Raw genomic sequence first — 19,585 nt, forward strand, 5'->3', positions numbered from 1 at the left:
TGCAGGTTGACGGGGGAAAGGGTTTCTTCCCAAAAATGCAAACCAAGTTCCCATGGACTGAGTCCTCCCCCAAAACATACAGAGGTGGAGATGAATTCGAGGCGAGATAGGCAGATCTGGCTGTAAATAATCACTGCATCCACTTAAGCTGCCTTCCTCTGCTCTCTCCTCCCGCCCCCCACTCCCGCCTAAACCAGATGTAGCTGAACGGGAATCCTCTTCGCAAATATGGGTTACAAGCGTCTCCTAGCGGCCATAGGAGCTCAGTGCATGCAGGTTGCTGCTCGCAGGAGTCCTGAAAGATAAGACCCTTCTTTACAGCCTCTGCTTCTTTCTCTTGATTTTCAAGACCTATGAAGAGGATCATCCAGCCATTTGAGAAAGAAAATTGGCGATACGCTTTCGGAAGAAGTCTCTCTGTGACCCCAAGTCTCCACTGCTTTTCTCCGGCCGGAGCCGAACCACTGCACGGTGGGTGTTTTCGGAAGAGGCGGCAGTGAGGACTTAAGGGGTCCCTAGATCCCCTTCCTCTCCTCCCCTCTTTTCCCCTCACCTTCAACCTTCCCTTTCCCCGTCTCCACCTAGGCACATCCCGCTTTTCCGCTTTGGCTAGTGTCCTTGATGCTGACCCATAGTCCAGATGTGAGGGCTGTGCTGCTGATGGAACCTGCCCTTGCCCCCTTGCCTGAACTCCTAAATCTCTGCCCCCTAACTAAACCTGGTGCTTTTTGCATTTTGGGGTGCATTTTTTCAGTGCCTAGTAGAAGGTCAATTGTTTATTTATTGTCTCCCTGCTGAGCTGTTTGCATTGCCTTCCCATCCCCAGCCTCGAACTCTGCCACACAACACCTCCACCGACTGCAGTAAGGTACTACACTAAGCGGTGTGGCTGAGGCGCGCTTTGTAGTGGCTGAAGAACTAGATTAGCAATGCTTTTCCTGGGGAGCTCAAATGATGGTGGAGTTGAGATCTAGGGGCGGGGGAGGAACGGGAGAGCTCGGGTCTGGTGTGTGTCTGCTCCCAGCGATCATTTGAGTCTAACGGTAAAAGTGCCCACTGCCTGAGACAGAGGGTAAGGAATCTTGGAGCTGGGGCAGCGAGGTTTTTTGTTTTGTTTTGTGTTTTGTTTTGTTTTTGTTTTTGTTTTAAATCATTGCAAGGATACAGTATTTATCGAAAGCTATTTTTTTCATCCAGACAGTCTTTTATTGCACTTTCTAATTGCTGTAACAAAGGTGGAAGAACAACTGGAATGCAACAAATGTTTATTTGAGATATATTGCCTCAAACTTCTCTACCAGACTGTGGGATTTCTGTGCTCCCAGCCATTTTGAGCTGGAGGGGGAAATGAGGGAGCAGCTAGTTAACCTACTAGAGGACATATGAACGAGTATTTGCTGTAATGTAACGCGATTTGAAAGCAATTTGCTTCTAAATCCTTTTATTATTGCGTTGTGTTCAGAGCTTTGAGGGAGGAATTGTAATTGAATGAACATATGTATATATATATATATATATGTGTGTGTGTGTGGATGTGTGTGTGTGGATGTGTGTGTGTGTACACATATAGATACACACATATACATATACTTACATACATAGTGCATATATTTATGTATGTATTTATATAAAGTCTGAATGTGACTATTAACAGTCCTTCAAACGTCAAACTTACCCAGCCACTGGGAAAGGTGATCCCAGGCATTTATCTTGAAAGGCAGGCACAGAGAGAAGAGCCAACCCCAAGGATATTTAAACTGCATTTCATCAGGGCAGGATACCAAGGGGAAGCATGAAATATGCTTATTTTTAGGAGTGAAACATAACTAAGAGGGAAGCACTGTCCTGCTGGGCCACTGCCACAGATAATGTATATGGATCTTGCATATCCAAGATGCACCATCAAATTTTCACAGGAGTTTCTGTAACTGAGTAAAGCAGGGTAATTTCACCTGGTTCAAATGGCTATTTTAATTGCTGCTTTGTGTTGCATTAAAATCACCCGAGAACCGTTTAGTTGGTATTCTTAGAGAGCAGGATATGTGATGTTGCTTCAGGGGGGTGGAACTACATTATCTAAACCTTGCAAGGAGGAATCCACATCTCCATTTTGTGGAAACTGCATGCCAGGATAGAGCTTCCCAGCATTCTGCCCTTTCAGTCATCCGACAGGGCCAACATTTTGTTAAACTCTAAACAGTGAATTAAAAGCACTGACGACTTGGAGCTGCCCTCTAATGCAAAATGACAAATTGTACTTAGACGATACATGCACAAGAAATGATTTATAGATTTTTCATGATGGTCTGAGCAAATGAAGGCACTATGAATTATACATCCTAATGCTCACTGTATCATTTTCTAATAATACCATTTCGGCTGGGTTGCTGGTACACTGTACTCTTCAATAGGAGGTATTGATTAATAAGAAGTCCATGACTATCTATAAATTGGGTATTTGTTTATTTATTTATTTGTCTATTATTTTACTTGTTTGTTAGTTTGTGGTGCTGGGCTCAGATATGGATTTCTCTTTTTGGTCTACTACCTTTCTCTTCTCTACCTCTTTCTTCCTTTTTCCCATTCCTCCTAGGCTACTTAGGAAAATGATCCCTGTCCACACAGCCTATCTTCATGTAGCAGTTACTTTATAAATGAAGACTAATCTCTAGGACATATGCATTTTAATTCAGACTATCCTTCAGAAATGCAAATGCCTAAATTCAGAATGTGCTGTTTCTCCACCCCCCACCCCCCATGTATCAGGACTTCCCTCATCTACCAGTAAAACACATTAGCCTGCCTTACCTAGCTGGCTATCCTTATTCTGGCCATAATTAGAAATCCAGACTTCTCTAAAATTGCCTGTTGTCTTTTAGTGTTGTTATCATAACATCATAGATTTAGAACTGGGAGGGACCTCAGAAGCCATCTAATGCTTTGTTCTTTTATTATTTTAAGAAACATTCTTGTTATTCACTCACATACATTCCTAAAAGTGTTGCAGATCCCCACACCTCAGACAGTGAGACATTCAGCAACCTTACTTGGTTCACATGATGAATGATCTTTCAGAGTTTCTGAAATGGATGGTGGGAGTATCAATCACAGAAAGAGTGCAATATGATACTTGGGTGTTAAGGTACATTCGAACAAGCATTGGCTCTGGAGGCAAGAGACCTTGGTTCAAATGTAGCCTCTGATGTTTACTACTTGTGTGACCTTGGGCACTTAACCTTTCCCTTGGCCCCAGTTTCCTCATTTGTTAAATTCTGTGAATACAGAGGGAGGTCTAACTATTTACAACTCTAAATCTATGACCTTTTGATGTAAGAGAAATAAGGTACCATCCTTTGTCATACAGAATACTTTGGTGAAATAGGTCCCCTGAATTTCCCCTTCAGAAGGCCTGTTTAAGAGGTTATTTCTTGGTCCTTACCATTTTAAACAGTTAACAGTTTCACTATTTTAAAGAAAATCTTAATCTGGAAACTTCTTATCCTGAGATCTCCAGAGTCACATTATTTGGCTTACTTTTAATTATCCAGGTTTACAAACATACACTTTCATATACATAAGAACGAGCTCTCAACTCAATCCCACATTTGGCAGCATTAAAAAGCATTGTTACTGAAAGATTACTGAAATCAACGCTGTGATTAGGATTGTAAAGAACTATAAAACATCGCCATTTACAAAGGAGAAAGCCAACTCCTTTACTAACAGGGAGATGTGTGGGTTTTACCAATGGAGCCCTGAGGCAGAAAATCCAGCTTCAAATATCCAGGTCGATACAGAACAATCTCTGAAATTAATTGCAAGGCCTGATGAAGTTTATTTGTGTGCCAGGGAAGCTTCCCGGATAGGTCTCTTTGCTCCTCCCCCATGAGGTTTCTTCTTATTTGTCAGGGATAGAAAACGAGGGCAGCCCTCATGTTTGGTCTAGTTGGAAAGCATAAATTGCTTGTTTCTCTAAGGGGCTGCCCCTCCATTTGACTAATACAGCAGGAGAGTTAGCAAGTCCTGGCTCAGGGCAGAAGTTAGACAGATGTACTCAGAAGGGCTTCCAAATAATATTGTCAGCCAATAATGGTGGCACTTGTAATCTTGGTAAGACTCTGGAGGTTTCTGGTGTAACGGATAGAGTGCTAGACTTGTAGTCATGAAGACCTGGTTTCATAATTTTACCTCCAACACTCACTAGCTGTGAGTAAGCTCCTTAAGGAGACATTTCAATATTGTGTGTGTGTGTGTATTTCCTCCTATTTTTGTATGCACAGTGGCTAACTTTTTTTTTTTTTGCCTAAACAGTCTTAGAGATATGCTTGGTACACTGAGTGGTTAAAGTATCTTTCTTGTCCAGGGTCACACAGCCAGTATGTATTGAAGGTTGACTTTGAACTCATGATGTCTTTATTTAGGTCAGCCATCTCTCTACTATGCTCTGCTGTCATGTGTATAGCTGATGCTTGATAATATATATCCACTGAATTGAATTGGCTATGATAAGTCTTTTCTTGACTTAGCCTTTCTTAACATCACCTGTAAAATGGAAACAAAATCTCCTTCACAGGCATATGAGACACAAATGAGAAAATGTATGCAGAGTGCTTTGCCAATATAAACAGCAGCATTTAGTTTTAGGAAACATCATCACTCATAGTTTAAAAACAGCTTGATGGAGGGCTTTCCACTCCCCATCATTAAAGAATTCAAAGGCAGCTTTTCCCAGCTGCTTCATAAGGAATTTAGATCTTTCTATTGTATTGCATGGTTGGCTTAACTCTGCATAGAGGGAATCATTCCTTTCAATGTGTTTTCTTAGCATGATGACTTACAAGTGATATTTTCGAAGACAATTTATCTTAGTTTCATTTTATTTAAGAACTTCTTGGATTTAATTTGGTGGATTAACCAAATGTAATTAATGATTACAGAATTTAGACCTTTTCCATGTTTCATTACAGGCTAGGTTTATACAAGTGGGCAGCACTAGTTTACCCTAGTGACAATTGGTTGGTTGATCTCTGGGACATGGGGAAATTGGTGAGGGTTTTCACTAGATTTCATAAGTTCTTTGCATAAGTGAAATTATATACGGACATTTTCTTCCCTTGCAGGACCTTATCCTAAGGAAAATATATTTTGATGAATGGAAATGGCAATAAATGGAAAGAACAGAACCTAAAGGAAAATATCTCTGCTTCTTTGATGATGGATGGACATCATAATGATGGGGTTACTGAACCTAGCCAATTAGTTCAACAGTGATTAAAAGGGTTTAAAAAAAATAAGTAAACTGATCTTACAACTTTTAAAAATAAGATACACTTTTCTTTCCCTATTCATGTAAGTTTTTGAATTGAGCCTTAGTTTAAAATGGAAACAGTAGCACTTTATCATTCTTCATATAATGGCTTTTATTGTCTTCACTTCCATTTAGCCTGAAATTGAGAGATTGAGTACTTGTGTGGTGGCTTGTATTCTTAAAAAAAGTGAATGATTAAATTTGCATGACACTCATGTCAGCAGAAAAAAAAGAAGGCAAACACAAATCAGAAGAAAATTGATGAGAAATAACCAAAGATTGGACATGGAAAGCTGATTGTGGCTTTGTGGTAGTTCAGCGTAAGTATGATTCTTTACATTTTACAGTTAAGAGAATGTTAACATTGCTTGAAAAAAATCTTTTATTAATCCTTTTCTTTTCTCCACTTTCATTTCTGAATATTATCTCTTCCACCTCAACCACAGAATTAGAATCTTCTTTTGTAGCAAAGAAAAGCATAGCAACATATTGTTTTAAACAAAAACAAGCAACATACTGATCCTGCTGCTAATGTATGAAATACTTGACCCTTGGGCTGCTTCACCTTCGAGCTAAAGGGTGAGAATTTCTCATTCCTTACTGGTTTAACATTCTTGTTAAAAGGTTACATAGGAAAGCAAATTTCCTAAGTTCCTTGAGACTTTTTTTCCTGTCATTTGCTTTTCTTTGTTGGAACAATCCATATTCATCAACAGCATTTATTAAGCATGGAACACTGCTCCAATTACTTTAATACTTCACTGATTATGGAATCTCATCAATGTGTATGTTCCACCTAAAGATTAGTTTGTAATCTTTTAGAATCTTTTGCGTTAAAAAAAGAAAAACATGCAATCTTGTTGGGAAAAAAGACATCTGTAATGATTAATATATAAAACTAGACTCTAGTCTACTTTCCATTCTATATAAGCTAACCAGGTCCTTTTAGAAGATCAGCTTTCTATTATGATAATAAACTTATCAAAATATGCTTTGTTTTTCTTTCAGGTGATGTTTCTTTCTGCTATTTGGATGAACCATATCTATAAATCTTCCTTAATGGTTAAAGAAAAAAGATATGTTTTGTATGATTTTGGTAAAATTCCTAATTATTTAGAAATATGGAAAGATAGAACCAAGGTAGAGCTCATTTAAAGATGAATGTGAACTTAAAGATCACCTAACTAAATTTCTTCATTTTACAGATGACAAAAGTCAGGCCCAGAAATGAAAAGTGAATTGTCTAGGGTTACACAGGTAAGTCAGTATCAAAGTTGATAAGAATCCCCTATCTTTTGGCTCCTCTACAAGGTTTTTCTCATTTTACCACACTGTCTTTTCTCTCTATAGCTCAGACTTGAACTAGATGAACTCTACATTCTATACAGATTGAAAATTAGATTATTTTTAACTTTTAATATGTATGTAATATGTAATCATATACATATATTTAATAAAGGACATGGATTTTAACATTTACCCCATATACATATATATATTTAATAAATGACATGGATTGATAGAAAAGAGGAAAATATGGAGCATTACATATACAGAAATAATAATGTGTAGAGGACTAAGCAACTTGCTGCAGAGACTAAAGGAAAAAGTGAATTGTATTTGAGTTCAAGTCAAATCAAGCCAACAAGCCTTTATTAAGTCCTATCTATGTTCCTGGTATTGTGCTAAGTGCTGGGTATACAAAGAAAGAAAAAAAAGTTCACAACCTAGTGGAGTAGACACCATACAAAAAACCACATACAAACAAGATATATATATATACACATATATATGTATATATATATATATGTATATACATACATACATACATATATGATAAATTGGAGATAATCTCAGAGGAAAGGCAGTAGCATTAAGGGGATCTTAGGAAAGGTTACTTGCAGAAGATGAGATTTTAGCTGAGACTTGAAGTAAGCCAGAAGGGAGAAGCAAGGATGGGGTTCTTTATTCCTAGTTCCTGAAATTCCTAGTATCAGCTCGGCTATGATTTTTATGATAGGATTTTACCCCCCCCCTGCAGAATAGGAGCATTTTTTCTGGGATTTATGTTCAGTTTTCATAAAGAAAACTGGGAGCATTTATCTTTGTTTGGACTGAAGGCCAATGTTAAATCATAGAATTAAATAGAGCCCCACATTCCTGTTCATTTGGATATTTCTGTGTAAACTTGGCTAGCTGAAGTTTAAGTAAATCAATCTTATATGTGAGATAGGATCTTTTTTTGAAGTTTTTTTTTCTATAATCAGAAGTTAGTTCTGAAATGCCTTCCCATAAAAGTAATTTATATGATTTTTGAATCTTTATAAAGTGTCTAGACATTGCATAACTCTCTCTCTCTCTCTCTCTCTCTCTCTCTCTCTCTCTCTCTCTCTCTGTATATATATATATGTATATATATACATGTATATATGTGTGTGTGTGTATATATGTATATATGTGTGTGTGTATATATACATGTATATATATTTTAGTCAATTGGGATTAAGTGACTTGCCTAGGGTCACACAGCTTCAGTAAGTGTCAAGTGTTTGGTCTGAGGCCACATTTGAACTCAGATCTTCCTGACTTCAGGACCGGTGCTCTATTCTCTACGCAACCTCACTGCCCCCATAACTATATTTTTAAACAAATATTAAGACTAATTTCAAAAAGTTTAGGAATATCTTTCTTTCAAGTTTGTGCTCATTGCTACAAATTCTTCAGTGTCCTGTGTTGGGAACTTGCCTGTTCAGCATCCCTTGATATCATGTGTAATCATTTGATACCAAGTTGTCCTTTGATTCTTGAAATGAGTGACAATACTTATTTAACATCTCTATCTCTACTTTTGAATGAAGAGTAAGTCTCAGTAAAATCCCCTTGTTTCAGGCTGATAAGATAAGGACAGTTATGTGTTTATGGATAAGGCAGGATTCCCTTGATTTAAAATGTATTCCTTCTTCGGAAAAGAGATTCCACCTCCACTGATGCTCAGAGATGGTAGAGTTTGGAATGTAGAAAGTAAGATGTTCCTCCAGTCCTCATGAAGAAAAAGCTGAACGAACCTAGATGCTAAAAAAAAGGAACATATTTAAGCATGGACTATTTAATTTGATTCAAAATAATAAGCAGAGCTTAAAAAAAAGATTTTCTAAATATTTTCTCCCTTAGTCATTCTCTTGCATTCCTTATAGAAGAGCTGAATTCTCTGTCTCTTTCTCTCTGTCTCCACCCTACCATCCTTTTCTCTTCTGAAGTATTAGAGGATAGAACTGTTGTGAGGATTCTTGATACCTTCTCCGTGAACACTGTTCTGTTAGGCAGAGGAGCAGCAAAGGGAGTGATCAGAGGCCTGCTTTTCTGAGCTGAGAAGTGAAATGACCTTGGTAAGGTAAGCCCAACTGGGCCCATGGGAAGTGTGGTACCTATTCTACTTTCTAAAATAACATGTGTCTCCTTTATTAGGATAATTGTTAAGAATTCTAACATCATTATTTCAGAGTCACTGTTGATAGCGCTATATTTTTGTCCTAGGCTAGCAATTTCTCTGGAGAGTCTGTGACTTTGATGATCCCTTTAATATGTCCCTTTGTGGCTGATACTCTTCCAAACCAACTAGCTAGGGATAGCAGTGTAATCTGTAGCTATGTCAAAGCCTTACTGTACTCCCAGCTTCCCCATCTCTGTTGGAGAAGCAACATAACATAGTACTTAGGAAAACTGGAGCTAGGAAAGCCTCAGTACAGATCCTCTCTCTGAAGCTTACTAGTTAGCTATATGACCTTGGACTCTTTGAACCTTTATGTTTATCTGTAAAGTGGGAATCATGTAAGGCTCAAATGACACGTAAGTAAAAAAGGCATTCCACAAACTTCAAAGTGTTATATGTCTATTAGTATTGTTTCTGTGAAACCCATTCTTCCAGTCATCCAAACTATTCCTCAATCATTCTTTTTTTTTTTTTTTTTGGTGAGGCAGTTTGGAGTAAGTGACTTGCCCAGGGTCACATAGCGAGTGTCTGAGGTCAGATTTGAACAGAGGTCCTTCTGACTCCAATGCTGGAGCTCTATCCACTGCTACACCTGTAGCTGCCCCTATCCTCACTCATTCTTGACTTTTCCTTAAACCCCATAACTACTCAGTTCCTGAGACCTGTGGGTTATACTTTCAGAATTCTCTCTTATCCTTTTTCTTCATATATACCTTTCTTCCTAACAGAGCCCTACATCATTTCCCTGTTTCTTGTCTTTCCCTTCCATCCTTCACATGCCTGCCACATCAATTTGCCTACTGCACTGATCTGGTATTTGCTTGCTCAGAAATCTTTCCTTGACCATTAGCTTTACTTTCAAGGCCTTCTACAATCAGATTTAAACTTGCCTTTTAAACTTTATTTTAATTAATCCCTTGACAAACATTTATTAAACACCATGTGCTAGGTGCTGGGATACAAAACTAAAGCGTTTTTTGCTTAAGATAGTTATTCATTTAAGCTGATTTGAAAAATTAAGTGAAGTGGGAAAACAAATCCATGATCTCAGCCTGTAAATATATGGAAATATAAATGATTTCACACCTGCATACCTTTGCCATTCCATGCCTAGAAGTCGCTCCCTTCTCCCTCTGACTCATAGAATCCCTATTGTAATTCAAAACTAAGCTCATATGCCACTTCCTACAAGAAGCCTTTCCTGATCCCTCTAGCAGTTAACATTTTTATCTGGTTATATGTCTTTTTCTCCTTTCTCCCCTGTGTAATATATTATAAATTACAATTGACAGTTATAGTGTGCTTTTAAAGGTAGGAAAAATGAATTTCATGCATTATCTCATTTGAGCCTGACAAAAATAAGAAATGATCAACATCACCACCACCATTGTTGAGTTGTTATTGTTAAATTTTATTATTGTTATTAATTATTCCCATTTTATATAAAAGGAAATTGAGACTCAGGGAGGTTAAATTACTTGTCCATGGTCACACAACTAGTCAGAGTGAAAGGAAGGATATGAACCCAATTTTTCCTAACTATAACTCCAGTGGAGTTAGCTGTGATGCCTTGTGGCATGGAGGATGAAGTAGCAGTTACCTATGGTGTCATAGTCTTAGTTGAAATACAATAACTAAAGAATATAGAAAATGAAGACTTTCAAAATAATATGATACCAATAGTGTTGAACAGTGTATTTTACTATTTCCTCAGTGGAATTTTTATTTTGTTAAGCTGGAGTTAGTGAAATTGATCCTTATATCTGTCTGGTACATGTGCTGTATTTGTGCGTGTGTGTGTGTGTGTGTGTGTGTATGTGTGTGTATATACATATACATGTGTGTATATATATATACACACACACACACATGCATTTGTTATATACATGTGTGTATGCATGTATTTTAACAAGTGGGGGGCTGAAACTATAGCTATATTATGTATTAGCAGATAGAAGGAGATAGTTTGCTACCTAATTTAAGAACTTTATTCTCTGTCACCACCACTCTATTCTCCTTCTAACCTTTTAAATTTGTATTTAAGAATTTTTAAATTTATTTCCCCTAAAAAGAGGGGCATTAAATGAATGAATGAATGGATGGATGGATATATTTATGATAGGAAAAGTTGTTGGTGAAGTATTATTAAGGAATAGGATCTGTTTAGTGTTCATATTTAGTAAACCCTTATGAACTTTTGATTTAGGTAGGTTATAGCTGATATAAAATAGTGTGGAGACACTGCACATCTTGAAAGATGCTGTGGATTCATGCTAGTTTCTCCTTCATATACTCATTCTCATTTTAAGCATTAATCTTCTTTCAAATATTCCATGATTTCTAAATAGCACAAAATGTGAAATTTTCTGATATTAAATCAAAGATGGTATATCATTTTAACATCCTGGGAAATTTACAAGTAGCATCCCTATTCTCTAAAGCCATAATACCCAATTTGAAAGCATTACATTTAAGGGAATTATGCCTAAAGATTATGTATATAATGAAGAGAAAGTCATATTCTTATGCATATAAGCACACATTATAGGAACCAAAAATTCATAAAAAGAAACAACACTGCATACTTCCTAATTGGATTTTTCAGGATTACCAGAGCCCTTGGGTGGCATCTGAAATGTTCTAGAAGGTAAATGGATAATATAAATCAGCAAAGCATGGCATATACACATACCTGAAGAATCAAGAAAAGGTTAAGAAAAGGTGACTCTTCATAGTACAGCATACATTAGGTAAGCAGTAATTACCTAATTTGCAACCCAGTTTTGCCTTCTAGAATCTAGGTCTTTATCTCTGTGTAGAAATGTTCTCATTTGAAGAGAGGCATGCTAGCTTGGGAACCGGATTTTTTGTGAGAATGGTGCAATGAGATTGCACCAAACTTGAAAATTCATCTATACCAAAAGAGGAAATAGATGAAGAGTTCAGGAAACAGCTCCTAAGCTTAATACACAGGCGCAATATAATAGTCGTGGGGGACTTCAATTATCTGGACATCTGCTGAAGCTCTGTCTCTGCCAAAAACAGAGCAGCTAAACATTTCTTGGCTTGCCTTTATGGTAATTTTATCCTTTGATAGATGGAGGATGCAAAGAAAACTGTTCGCCAAGACCTGATTCTCACCAAGAATGATTGCTGAAATAGAAATGATAAGAACCTTGGAGAGAATTGGCTGCTCCATCTTAGAATTTGGGAGAATAGATTTCAAAGGATCAGAAAAGGGATATCGAAGGATCCTGTGGGCCAAAAAATCAACAGGAAAAATTAAGACAAGTAGTATTTGGCCCAATATGTCTTCTAACTTTGTGCTTTCCTATCTACATATATGATTTAGTAAAGTTAGGATTTACTTTCTTTTAACAATAAAATTTTAGGGTATATAGACACCAGGTTCTCAAGTAACTTTAGATCCCAAAGCTCCAGCTTAACCCAGTTGGAATTCCAGCCATGTTATAGTCATTCTGAAATTAATCTGCACTTTTGGGATCCCATGAAACTTCTAGTTGCAACTGAAAATAATCCAGAGATGTTTATTGTTATATTCTCTAATTGATGAGTTCTTGCTTGTATGGAAATGAAACCTTAAAGGTAGGCCAGATTAAATAGCTCAAATCAGAAATAGTTACCCTATGCTGAAATGTTTCAAATGATAACAGGGTAATCACTTGCTAAATTCCATACACACATACAGGTACACACACATAGACACATACACACACTTGAGTCGCTCAGATTGGACATTGGAAGTTGGTTAACTAGAATTTTTCCTAGATGACCTTTAAGGTCCCTCTAGCCATGGCCAAAGCATGGCATCATATTTATTATCATGCACAAAAGGTAAATTTCCCTCTGTTTGTTGTGTTGATGTGCATTAACTTTTACCCTGAGTATTAACTCTGGAAACTTATTGGGAAGTTACAGGAAAAGAGGGAAAATGGCTTGTTGTCATTGGTTTCATAGCTATCTGATTTCTCCTTGAATTGAACCATGTGGTCAGAGCTCTGCTTAGGAAGGTACATTTTTATAGACTGCCAAATTTCTCAACCTATTTTGGGGCCAGGGTTTTCAATCAAAATCAGATGTTGTTTTCCCAGTGCCACTTGAGATAACGAAAATACATGAAAGATCTAGTACCTCATCAATGTAGGGAAACTTCTAATGTGGGAATTCCCTCTGCCACTGTAAATTATATCTATGTAAATCATCTATGCATTAGTTGCTCAATCCCAGGGAAATACCTGAGGCATGTAAAGGTAAAGGTTAAATGAATAACCTAGGATGACATGCCTCATAAATATTGGTGGCAAGATTTGAACCTAAATCTTCTTGATGCTAAGCCTAGCATTTTGTCCTACAGCTTATATAATGTATTTATTGTATCACAATGTATATTCAACTAGACTGAAAACTCATAGGGGTTAACTCCTGATTTAAGCTGTTTTATTCCACTCCCCACCCCAGTTTCTAGCACAATTCTTTGCAAATTGTTAGTATTTGAAAAATATCAATTGAATAAATAAATTGCTCTCTTGTTTTGCTGAGTTATCCCAGACCCAGTTACAGAAAAAGGGCACACTTGAAAACTCATCAGTTGCCATTTTGTTTCAAGTTGGCACATATCAATCACAATATGTGTTTTGTTGTAATTGTAAAATGTAACAAGTTTCATCAATTAACCAACACCTTCAAAAGTTATCTTGGAATAAAACTCCAAATGTTAATGGCTGAGTTAAAATAAAAATTTCCCTTATTTAGTAGCTTTTGACTTCTGTAGTGGAAAGAGGCATAGTAGATTTTAAGTAGGACTAATTATTTCCAATGCTTATTTGTCCACAAGAAAAAAATAAGGAAAAGGTATCAACAAAAGCATGCATGAAGAAGTGGGGATTATTTGTATATTAGGAATAAGGGATAAAAAGATGGATAGTCTTAGTGTAATACAGGAATATGTAAATTGGAAGAAGATTCTCCATGTATTAAATAATCCTCTATGTAGAACTTATTATAAGATATAGAGAAGAGTCTTCCAGAATGAGAAGCCATGAAGAAGCTACGATCTTCATTGATGTTGAGAGTACCCACATTGATAAGATCATGAGTACATTGATAGAACATATAAAACATTCACAAAACATCAACTCATTTTCACAGCACTTGACTAGCATAGGAAATTAGGACCATTTCAGTTTAAAAATTCTTCTAAACAAACTTCCACAAGTGTAATAAGAGGTTCAGGAATTCCCTGTATGTATTCTTCCTTACACAGGAGCCGCTACTTTGAATGGGCACTAGAGGTGGAAAAGAAGGCTGTTGGGGCTAAAAGTTGCTTGGTGTGCAGTCTCTGCATAAGCCACCAAGTGGTACTATGAAGCATCAAGGCTTCCAGATCAAGTGTTGGCTATGAAGGTGGGCACAGATCAGCTTGGATTATGCATAGCACCCAGCCATGTCATTTAATTTAGTCTAGGGTTGAAAATACAAAGAGTGTCAAAACATTTAATTAATTTAACAAAATGTCTTAGACTGTATTTCTGTCTGTTTCTCTCTCACACCCAGCAGCAACAGCCAGGGGACATTTAAAGAAGAGTGCTAACAAGCATCCTTCTGGTATCAAAGTCACAGAGTGGGGAAACAACAATCTCATCATATTTAGATTGCCATCCTGTTCCTGGTAGAATCAGTTTTTGCTTCCTGGAAAAGCAGGCAGCAACATGTTGAGTCCAATGGTCACTAGGATACCTCAATGACCACTCAGACATAATTCTTGTCCTTTCCCTGAACCTTTGACCCCATGATCATTCATATGGCACTGCACTCTGACTGCTCATGTTGCAACCTGGGTGTGCTTTCCATGTGTTCTCACATTCTCTTCTGGGGTGTTCTCAGTAAGGCAGTTGTGTGCCTTTGTTTTTATAACCTTGCCTTTTTGAGGTCTTGACTTAATGTTAATCCTCTAGGAATCCCACAGGGATGTTATGAAATAGGTGTGAACTGGCTTAGAGAGGCAATTCTTAAATTTTCTTTGTAATTATTTACACCTCAGAAATAAGCAAATGTTAAAAATGCTACAAATTATTTATTATTTTGTTGACTATTTGGACAAAGTGATGGCAAAAATGTTAATAGTGTGTATTAAACATATAAGTGTATACTGGGCGCATTTAAATTTTTCCCCCCAGAGATCCTGGTTGTTAAAAAGTTTACTATTACACTCCAGGCTGTGTAAGTCCCATGTTCTCTGCCCCTTTGGTGCTTTCAGGATTATGCAGGGAAATGCGAAAGAAAGAAAACTGAGGACAAATGAAAGTTTGTCAATAAAGATTCTAGTTTTGGGCCTTGGAATGAAAGGAGGCTCAGCCCTGTATTGGAACTATATAGGTGCTATGTAGGCACAATTCAACAAAAATTTATTGAACCCTAGAGTCTACAAACATTACAGGGGCAGCTAGGTGGTACAGTGGATAGAGCACTGGCCCTGGAGTCAGAAGGACCTGCGTTCAAATCCGGCCTCAGACACTTGACACATACCAGCTGTGTGACCCTAGACAAGTCACTTAACTCCGTTGCCTAGCCAAAAATGAATAAGTAAAATAAAATAAAAATAGAAACATTACAAAGGCATCCACATAACTTTAAAATTCTAGTCCCAGAGTACTATGAAAATCTATTATTCAGAAAAAATATAATAATGGTAGGTCATACATTGTATGTTATATGATCATATCAATCCATATGTGTTAGCATATCTACCCACATAACTCTCCTCATTCTCCCCCACCCACCCTCCACCCCCAATATATTTAACTTTATTTTTTTCGAGGCAATCAGGGTTAATTTAATCCCATGGTCACACAGCCAGTGAGTATCATGTCTCTGAGACCAGATTTGAAAGCAGGTCCTCCTGACTCCAGGACAGGTGCTCCATTCACTGCATTACCTAGCTGCCCCCATATATTTAACTTCTAAAAATAAGAATTCAATTCAACAAACATTTAAGCACTTGGGTACCGACCACTGATCATGGGAGATACAAAGAAAATAAATGAAAGTTTCTGCCCTTGAAGAGTTTACATTCTCTTTGAATATGCAGAAAATTATGAATAAATGAATGGTCATATAGTCCAACATTTTATTCAAGCAGTAAAGAAACCAAGACCCAAAGGTGACATGGCTTACCCAAAGTCACACATCAAGGTTAGTGGTAGAATCAGAAATAGAATCCAAGTCCCCTGACTCCCAGGCCATTATACTTTCCACTATACCATAATGACTCAGAACAACAACATGTATATAATGATAATTCATATATATATTCAAGGTCTCCCAACAGTCTTAGTGTACTTTTAAGCTATTATATCTTGGGGATCTTATATGGTCATGTGCTATTGTTGATAAAAGAAATTCCTAGATGAGGAAACTCACCCTACTAATGCAAGTAGGAACCTTCTCAGCAAGTTATAGATTTAGAAAGGTGCCTTGGGCACCTAGAGGTTAAGTGAGGATTTTTGTTTTGTTTTGTTTTTTTCCCCCAGGTTCACACAGTTGGTGTGTTTCAGAGGCAGGAAGTGAACCAAGGTTTTCCTGACTCTTTAAACATTGTGCAGTGCTGTCATTTATATAATCTAAATAATAATAATAATAAAACTCCAAGTGTTCTTTATAGCTCCCATGTACTCTCTTCACAACAATCCCATAAGAGAAGTAGTGCTAGCAACTTTATCCCTTTTCTACATGTGAGGAAAAAACCTCAGAGAGTTCAAGTGACTTGCACATGGTAGGTAGCTGCTACTAGGTATCAGAGCTGCTACTCTGACCTGGGTCTCCTCCGTCCCTATTCAGAACTGTCCTAAGAATTACAGAATTATTACCCAGTATGATGCCTAGTCAGCTATTCCAGAGTTGAGCATAATTCCATCCCAGAGTTCATGCCCTAAAATACCTCCCCAAAGTCATGTTGGCTCAATAATCTCTTGTCATCTCAAGGTCAGGGAAAATGAAAAAAAAAATAAGCACTAGATTTGCTAATGTTTGATCCCCAAAACAAAGTTAGAAACATACTGTAGAGAAATGACATCTGTAGCACCAAGTGGGTTAGTAATTCGCGGGGTAGGGAGGGGGTCATGGAGGACAGAGTTGGAAATAATTGGAACCTTTAGAGAACTAGTAGATTCTAAAATGGCAGGAGGAAGGAATGAAGCTGTTAAAAGACGTAACAGCCTAGGACTGCTAAGTCTTAAGTTTGTAAGCTTAAACCCCCTCCCTCCTCTTTGAGTTCCTCTTTTCTGCTCAGTATGGCTTGGGTCCTGTGAATAGAATTTGGCCTATTGGTGTCACCCTTCTGGGCTCCAGAGATAGCTCATAAAGAACATTCATCAATAGTTCCTAGCTGGCTTCAGTGTGTGTGTGTGTGGTGTGTGAACAGAGGGGGGCACTAATTGGCCTAGCAAGGTGAAGACCATCTCATGTCCCACCTTTATAGGAGATGCCAAAGGTTGTTTTCCCCTGCTCCACAGGGGAAACTTTGTGTTGCTACACAGTGCTCAAATTCTTCCCAAGGCTGTACTAGTAAGTGAACTCACCATATATTTTGTGGGGTTCCAAACGGTTTCTGTTGACGATAACTGACTTCCAGGGAGGGATAGTATAAGAATGAGCAGTCATTTCCAATTTCTTCAGTATTTTCTATAGAGGAATGTTCTGGGAAGCAAGCTGAACTTGAACAAATTCTGTATGCCTCAGACTGTTTGGGCTTTTTCTCAAAGGTTTAAGTTGCGGTTTCTATTGCACCATTGAAAGAGAAAACAGAAACCTCAGCTATTTTGGTTTACTTTTGCTTTGAGCTGGGCAATCCTGGAGTGCCACACCATTTAAAGCAGATTTCCCATTAACCACTAAATTGAAAGTCTTCCTAGTAGGCAGTTCAGCAGAAGGGCTTGGTTTCACTGGAGGACCACGATAGTGGTTCTGGCTTCAGGCAGAAAGAGGAGAGGAAAGCTTTTAAAGCCTCGTTGTGGTTTGATGGAGAGTGATTCTCATCTGAAAGAGGATGGCTTTTTTTGAGTTTTGGCAGAGGTAACAAGCAGCATTTAAGAATGTGTCTGGGGAAACACACAACTTCAATTTATGGTTTGGTGAGGTCCCTAAAGGAGGACCAGCTGCCCAGAATTCTTAGAGGTCTTTAGCCCATGCATTGCCACTTCAGAACCTCAGAGAACAAATAGAGAAACAAACAAAAAGCCTCAATTCTTTATGGGAAAACATACTGAGGAGGGAAGAGGAGCACAGAACATTCAGTTGTTATACACACTAAATCACTGCCCCTTCTCCCAAGTGATGATGAAATCCTTCGAAGAAGATATATTACAAAGGTATAGGGCTTATTAAAAGGGATAGTTGACTAGGGCTTTGCCTCAGTGCAGAAAATATGGAGAATGATAACAGCACTGTGTCCAGGGAGGCACTTTCTCCCCTGACTGGCTCACTTTGTTACTGGGGAAGTAACAACGATGGTCTTGCCCTGAGGCATTTTCTTCTTTAGTAGGTTAAAAAACCTTGTGATGCCCCAGAGTATGCTTTCTCTGACTGGAAGCCACATTGCAGATGTGCCTAACCCACTTCCCAACCCCTGTCACTTGTACCATGTACAAAAAGTACTAGATATAGCTCTGCTCTGAGATGATCCTTCCACTGGGAACTTTGGATGGTGTATAGGGCAGCTGCAAGTGGAATGCCAAGATCATAGACTCTAGTTTTAATGAGACTTCAGAGATTATTTAGCCCACCCTCTACCTGAATAGGATCCGTTTCTACAATATCCCCAACTAGTAATGGTCAAGAGAATATAAATGTGAAGGTAGGAAGCATCTTTCTCTCTCTCCCTCCCTCTCTCCCCCCCCTTCTCCTTCTGTATCTCTTACTCTCTCTGTGTCTCTGTGTCTATCCATGTCTCTCTGTCTCTGTCTCTCTCAGTGTGTGTGTGTCTACGTCTCTCTGTGTCTCTCTCTGTCTCTCAGGGTCTCTGGGTCTCTCTCTCTCTGTCTCTGTGTGTGTGTCTTCGTCTCTTTCTGTGTCTCTCTGTCTGTGTCTCTGTGTCTCTGTCTCTCGGGGTCTCTGGGTCTCTCTCTCTCTCTGTCTCTGTGTGTGTCTTCGTCTCTTTCTGTGTCTCTCTGTCTCTGTGTGTTTGTGTCTCTGTCTCTCTATCTGTCTGTCTGTCTGTGTCTCTGTGTCTCTGTCTCTCGGGGTCTCTGGGTCTCTCTCTCTCTGTCTCTGTGTGTGTGTCTTTGTCTCTTTCTGTGTCTCTCTGTCTCTGTGTCTCTGTGCCTCTGTGTGTGTGTCTGTCTGTCTGTCTCTATCTTTCTCTGTCTGCCCCCTGCCCTATCCTGTTAGAATCACAGAATTCTAGAGTGGGTAGCAAACTCAGAAGTTACCTACTTCAACCCACATCTCAACAAGTACTCCCGCTACAATACACCTGACGAAGAGTCAGCCAGCTTCAAAGACCTTGGCTGTAGGGGAGCTCACCGTTTCCTTAAGAAGCCCATGGTATTTATGGACAATGCTAAGTTTTAGAAATTGTTTCCTTGCCTCAAGCCTAAATATCTTTGAGTCTCAGGCAGTTAGTATAGTGATTTAAATCAGATACTTAAAAAAAATTTGTTGAATAGATCAGTATATGAATGGTTACCTAGCCTTCACTTGTATACCTCCAATTATAGGAAAACTACTGCCTCCTGAGGCAGCTCATTGCACTTTTGAGTGACTCTAATTAT

The 19,585-nt window shown here is 38.2% G+C and overlaps 1 long non-coding RNA gene across 1 annotated transcript in view; it reads left to right on the top strand.

The window, feature by feature from the left end:
• Positions 1-19,585, top strand: part of LOC110201139 (uncharacterized) — a 47,089-nt gene continuing 27,504 nt past the window's right edge. Inside the window, exons 1-4 of the long non-coding RNA XR_013484034.1 lie at positions 1-471; positions 5,121-5,349; positions 5,444-5,628; positions 6,514-6,565. This is a non-coding gene — a long non-coding RNA (uncharacterized LOC110201139). The remainder of the gene's footprint in view (positions 472-5,120; positions 5,350-5,443; positions 5,629-6,513; positions 6,566-19,585) is intronic.

Source organism: Phascolarctos cinereus, unplaced genomic scaffold, assembly GCF_003287225.1.
Source record: "Phascolarctos cinereus isolate Bilbo 61053 unplaced genomic scaffold, phaCin_HiC Scaffold_9;HRSCAF=440, whole genome shotgun sequence".
Taxonomy (NCBI): Eukaryota; Metazoa; Chordata; class Mammalia; order Diprotodontia; family Phascolarctidae; genus Phascolarctos; species Phascolarctos cinereus.